This window comes from Zootermopsis nevadensis, unplaced genomic scaffold (genome assembly GCF_977971745.1).
Source record: "Zootermopsis nevadensis isolate Lab colony 2312 unplaced genomic scaffold, Znev_1.0 Znev_ptg000066l, whole genome shotgun sequence".
Lineage (NCBI taxonomy): Eukaryota > Metazoa > Arthropoda > Insecta > Blattodea > Termopsidae > Zootermopsis > Zootermopsis nevadensis.
In genome coordinates this window covers 46,008-52,919 of record NW_028259197.1, presented here as the reverse complement: position 1 = coordinate 52,919, position 6,912 = coordinate 46,008, and the positions used below count along the sequence as shown (strand labels likewise).

The 6,912-nt window shown below is 34.3% G+C and overlaps 1 pseudogene; it reads right to left on the bottom strand.

Annotated features, from left to right (window-relative positions):
* Window positions 1–489: 489 nt before the first annotated feature.
* Window positions 490–6,912, bottom strand: part of LOC147871090 (TBC1 domain family member 4-like) — a 23,115-nt pseudogene continuing 16,692 nt past the window's right edge.

Below are 6,912 nucleotides of genomic sequence, written 5' to 3'. Positions count from 1 at the left end.
TATTCGATTATCATTCTTTGCGCACTGTAACAGACTCTGCTGCCATCTACCGACCACGGGTCTGAAGTAGATCTACGTCGAAGCACACTCCGTTGACCTGCTGTGTGAAATGCTGCCTGCAATACCTCACATACTGTAATATATGTATGTCAGTAGTTCCTCAGAAATGTTAGATGTGCTATTATCATTCTATTTCTTAATAGGTTTCCCAAACTGTCTCCTTCCTTTACATTTCTGGATCAGAACTTTGTATTTCTCATATGCCGCATATATGTTCCATGATCGCCTATCACATCCTTCTTAATTCAACTGCACTAAAAGTTTTAATTAAAAAATAAATTAAGAAGCTTCTTATTATGTAATTGTTCCCAGTATTCTGTTACCGGATCTCTTCTAAAATCTCAAACATATTCCAAGACCTGTACTCTCAAACTCTCTTCTCTTTTATGAGAGACCAAGTTTCACACCCCAAAAAACAACAGGCAGAAAGACTCTTGCATACATACATACATCTTTATTACATTCCATGGATCCATAACTTAGTCAGATGACAATAGGATGTGGAATAAGTCGTAATAATAATACAATACATGTTATACAAATACAAGTCATATAAATGTCACAAAAATACAAACAAAGGATAAATTACGACTTACTTTTAGACATTAGGGATTCATCGACAGAGTAAAAGGATTGTGTAATTAAGTATCTTTTCAATGCTGATTTAAATTGTGCCTTTTTATTTACAAGACTTGTGAGATTTGATGATAGACTGTTGAAAATTGGTCTATGAAGCAGATTTTTATTCCTTGTGTTGACGTGGTGTATAGTTTGAAAGAGTTCTTGGTTATTTACAATAAAGTTCATTAACAAGAATATGTATTCACATGGAAGAGCTAAGATCTCTAATCTCTTAAATAGACTTCTACATGAATTCCTAGGTCTTACACCAGCCAATAACCTAACAATTTTCTTTTGTAAAGTGAATATCTTTTTGATGTTTGATGAATTTCCGCCCAAAATTATTCCATATTTCATTAAATAGTTAAAATAGGCAAAATATTCAGATCTGAGTGTGTCAGAGTTGCTGACATGCAACAGAGATCTAACTTAGGTATCAGTTTATCAATATGATTAGTCCAATTTAGGTGATTATCAATTTGCAAACCCAAGAATTTTGTGTTTATTGACTCTTGTATATACTTCCCACTATAACCAATACTTAAAGCAAATTGTGGAGAGTTATTTGTTATAAATATTATTAGATTTAGGGCCAGTTTGTTAGCAGTAAACCATCTACTCATTATGAGACAGAACTGTTTAATGTTGAACAGAAATCATCAAAATTTTTATTTGAAATTATGACGCTTGTGACATCAGCAAATAGTTTAATAGTATGTACTCTTTGCACAGAGAAAATAAAGTTAATTTACAAAAGGGAGGTGTGTATGTCTGTCCTAGCCACTTATTTGTATATTTGAAGTCTATAAAAAGTGGATGTATTTTGACAAACTATTATATTTGAAGTTTCATTAGATCCATCTACTAATTCTAATTTTCATTACCAGCTGACAATAATAACAACCATTTCATATAAACACCAATATACATTATGAAACATAATTGACAAGAATCTCACTAATTATTCCTCTGAACAAAAAACATTCTGGAAAAGACTTGTAAGAAATAATTGGATACACATTTTTATGTAAATTTAATTTTCTGGTAAATTATCAAATACATAAAAACATAAGACGCGTAACTTGAAAATGTCTGTAGAAGTTGCTTACACTATCACGTGTTCTTTGTCATGTATCTTTTTTGATTCATAAAATAAATATGTCAAGTGGAGATTATGTTATCTGTCAATATGTCCATTCAAATGCTTTATGTCAAAAACTGCTTGGAAGATTCTGATGGCTGAATTCCAATGTTTGGAGTTTCCAGCAAAAGTTGTCTTCAGAATGTAATTCTGGTTATCAATCATTTGAATATTATTTCTACTTTACACAAAACAAAAATTAAATTTTCCTAGTAGCTTATCATATAAGAAGTTCATGCACGATGTAATATGTACTTTCCACTAAGTTCTACACCTCTTATTAGAACTATTTTATATAGTATACATTTTATTAAAAAAGCACAGGTAATAATTGATGTCACTAGTGGAATAAGTGTATTATATCTAGTGCACAGGAAACTCAACTACCATACTTTAGGTCCAGTTAAAGTTTAGTTTTAAATTTTGGATTTCAATAGCTGAAAATTACCAACACAGTTCAGTTGACTATGAATCCATTAATGAAACATTATCACTGCTCAGTCAGAGACTTGAGGTGAGTAATGAAAGGGCAATGGCTGCAAATGAGGCACATAAATTAATGGATGTCAAGCATGGATGAAGTACAAACTGTCTCACCTAAGTCTATAAGGATGGCATGCTGATGGGAGGTGAGTTGTCGTAGCAGGTTCTCGTACGGGACGTGATAGTTAGGGAACTTGCTTGTATCTATTGGAGCAACTTTCAGACAGTACTGCTCTGCCAGGAAGTGCCAAACATCCCCACGCTTGCTGCGTGGAACTCCTGCAAAAACATCCAACAATCTTGTGAAATTAAACACTTTAGTAAGAAAGCTCCTAACAAATTTATTATGCAGAGGTGATACAAAGAGTGATTATGAATTATCTTTGCACTTCTAGACATTTTATTCTAAAAAAAATCTACGCTCAATAATAACATTTTCAGGATGTATACCTTAAGTATGAACTGTATGCAGAGAGATAACTGTATGTTGTGGTTTCATGAAATCCCATCAATGAAGGCAATGCAGAGATGGTTTTGAAGAGAGTCTGGGCTAACCTCACCTGCCAAACCATCCACTTATGCTTCATACAAGCCTGTTTCTAAAATAACTGTGAACAGAATGTGAAATGCATTCATATATTGCCCATGGTAACACATTTCATTTTCATTGCAGTGTGACAATTTCTGAACAGCTGTTTGCCCCTAGGTCCCTGCAATTTCTTTTTGTGTCGGAAGGGGGGTTGTTTGACAGACTGTCTACCCCTGCACCAATAATTCAAAACCAAAATGACATCAAAATTCACATCTGAGATGATGATGTATGTGCAAATGTGCAATCTTTGGAATGAGAATGACAATCACTTTGACACATGTAGAATCACCAGCTGGGCTCACATTGAAATTAGGTAACTGACTTCAAAACGAGTTTTTATTCATGCCCTACAAATTTCATTATCGTGCATAGCTTACCTTTTTAAAAACATTTTTTAAAAGTGAAAAGAATATTTATAATCATCTTGTATTGTGAAATAAGGTGATTACGAATGGTATGTTACATGAACGAATTGGTCATGGCTTATTTTAAAACACCAATGTGATGTCTCCTTCAACAGTACAAGGAAAAAAACATTAAAAAATAACAGGCTGGTATTGAAACCAGTAACTCCTCAAATACAAAGCAGCAGTATTAAGAAATACAACACAATATAATGTTAAGTCTACAGATGCTTAAGTATAAAATGATGAAATTTGGCTTTATTAGTGTACTTTACCAAATGCCACATATTTGTCAGTGAAGTTCCCTCTCTGTTCATAGTTATGTAAGGGGTAGGATAACAATCCTTCCCAACCCTCTTCAAATGAGTATAACCCCAGATTTAACTTTATTATTTCTGAGATTAAATTATTTTAATCCTGTCACTGAACTATTTCTCCATTATCTGCTATTATCTCATGTCTTCACCTTGCCTGATGGCTTGGAGCAGCATTTTGGAGTCACACTGAGTTGAGACGTGACTCTCCTTGCTCACCAAGAGATCCCACACCTCCATTACTTCTTGCACACATGAACCTATCTCATCATATTCCAACTTGATGCGCTTCACTGTCGCTTCCTCCTGTCGGGCTGCCAAAACAATGGGTTACTTTACAGTGTCTGATGATGTAACCAATCCTGTGGTTGTTAATTATTATTCATAATTCAATAAAATACAAAATTAGTAAACTACAGCACAGCTCTGATTATCTGGGGCCCAATTTATCCATGGTCTCAGACTGCGTAATTACATTTTCCTTATCTTCACTTTACTTCATGGGAAATGAAAATGACTTTGATTACGATGACCTTTTTACAAATTTGTGAGTATATAAAAAAAAGGCCAACAGAAATATCAAAACAAAATCTATGGACTTGCTTACAAAATGACTTCAAAAAAGAATGTTTAGTAAGTTTTGCAATAGGAATATGTATGTTAATATGTACAAATTTGTGAAAGTTCCTATTTTGCTTACACGGATGATGATGATAATGCTAATTAAATATAATCTGCATTAACTGTGTTTTAGATTATCTGGGCCCTTGCCTCCCACAACTACCATGAACAATCAGCGCTCTACTCTAATTTCAATATCAACATAATAATTGCACATTTATTCCAACTTAAAAATATACTGTGCAAAGGAGAAATGTTATTTCCTGGCCTCGTACTGGAACATTACAGGATAAAATGGTGGAATTTTTGTTAGCAGTATTAAACCTCTAGGTTCTGCTACCTGAGAGTGAACGCATTAAATACGGACTTCATTGGATTCCGGACGTAGTGGGAGCACTTCCTAATCACTAGGTCCTATTATCAGAGTTTAAATTTGTTGTTAGAGGTGGATTGGATTGAGGACAGATTCTAAAATCATATTTTAGTGTTACCTTTCGATTCTAATACCAGAGAGTTTGGTGTTCAGAAGAAGAAATTAGATTAATCAATAGCTGTTTCTTTGTGTATGCTGGTATACCTTCATATTCACAAGGTGATTAGATCATTGCAAATAAGGTTATAAACTCTGATAAACAAAAACTATGTATTACTTTCCACTTTTCACAACTTTTACACTTAAACTACTAACATTACTTATCTTTCTTTATAAAAGCACGAGTGTGTGGAAGATACGAAAAAAATTATGGAAACAAATGCCTGCAAACCAAAATTTCAGAATAACAAAAATAATGTTCATCTCCTGCAAAAGAATTGAAAAATATTTTATAATAATGAATAATGATATAATAAAATATCAGTGTAATGCAGCCAAACCCCATTGCTCTTTGAAAATGTGTTAAAATGTCCAAGTAGCAGCAACGACAAATGGCATTACAGGATTAGAAACACTGCTGTTTATTTTAAATAGCATGTAAAATATTCACCAGATGTCACAAGCATACAAATCTCTGTACATACCATAATCTGGACATCAATACAAGATTAAAATAGTCTGATGACAATTTTTACACATTGCAAAACAGATTTCCACATCTAATTTTGAAACACAAACCAATAGGAAGAAGAAATAAAGGACGCCCTTTAAAGAATTCCTGGACGATTGAGGCCAGAATGGGTCATTAGGCCCAAACTCCTTGATAGTTAGATGATGATGATGATGATGAAATTTTTTTTTTTAATTTCCCTTGTAGCAAATGCACAATATGGTGCAAAATGATGATGCAAGTGATGATATTGTGCCAATTCTGGATTGTGCATGTGACAATATTTCAGAAGTAGAATCTGGTTATACTCAAAATGAAATTGGTGATAATCATGAATTTGATCACAAAAGTGACTCATCAGACAGAGAAAAAAAGTGATGAGCAAGCAGAATCAGTTGTCGCAGCAAGATGTGATATGAAACAGCAAATGGAAATATCTGATTCATCTCCCCAAATGGCATGATGTTCAAAACATCACCAAAATACTTTGTGTATACGCATGTGTGCAAAGAATGCATAATAACCTTTATCACAGGGGATTTAAACTCCCATCATGTGGGGCTGTAAGCTGGATTTTAACTTTAGCGTGAAATAGTTTACCACTACGCTACTGCAACACATGATCAGCTAGACCAAGCATAAAACTTGGTGCACAGATGATAAAAGATAATATACATAATCATGTAAATGCTAGATCACTCTTGTTTATGTTTGGATTGCAGAATGAATGATTGAGAATATAATTACAAACACACAATGTGCCACTTCCTCCATCCATCCAATGGCTCTAGAGCCCATATTGGGCCTTGGCCTCCTAGTGCCAATTATTTGGCAAAATGCATTGATGTCTGTAGAAACAATTAATCCGAAGTTATTAATATGTTTATATTGCCTTACACCATCATTAAATTTAATTATTATAAATATAATTTGTCAGTTCATAAAAAATTTGTTTTAACCAAGATTTTAAAAAAAATAAATAAAGCATGACAATAAATTTTTCAAGTAATGTTGATGATAATACAGCGTGTTTCAAAAGTAGCTTTACAACTTGAGGGTGAGACATTGGTAAACTGATAGAAGAAACATATAATTTCAGAACATAGAAATGTAGTCAAACACTTCAAGTTTTATGTCCATCAGATATTTATGGTTCAATGTGACTTCCATTTGTTATGTAGTCAATTTCTTGCCACACGCGGTGTAGCATCTCTGGTGTCACTTCAGCAACTGCGGTGGTAATTCGAGTTCGGAGTTCGGCCACATCTGCAGGTAAGGGTGGCACGTACACTCGATCTTTAACAAATCCCCACAAGAAAAAATCTAAAAGTGTTAGATCCGGGGAACGAGGTGGCCATGCTATTGGTGCGGCCTGACCAATCCACTGACCTGGGAAACGGTTGTTGTGGTACTCGCGCACTTCTCCGAGGTAATGAGGGGGTGCACCATCTTGCTGGAAGTGAATGCGTCCTTCCTGGTCATCTTCGTCAAGTTGAGGAATGAGGAACTATTGGAGCATGTCCAGATACACAATGCCGGTAATAGTCTTCTCCATGAAAAAGAAGGGGCTGTACACTTTATCTTTGCTGAGGGCCCAAAACATTAACTTTTGGACTGTCATGAACATGTTCCA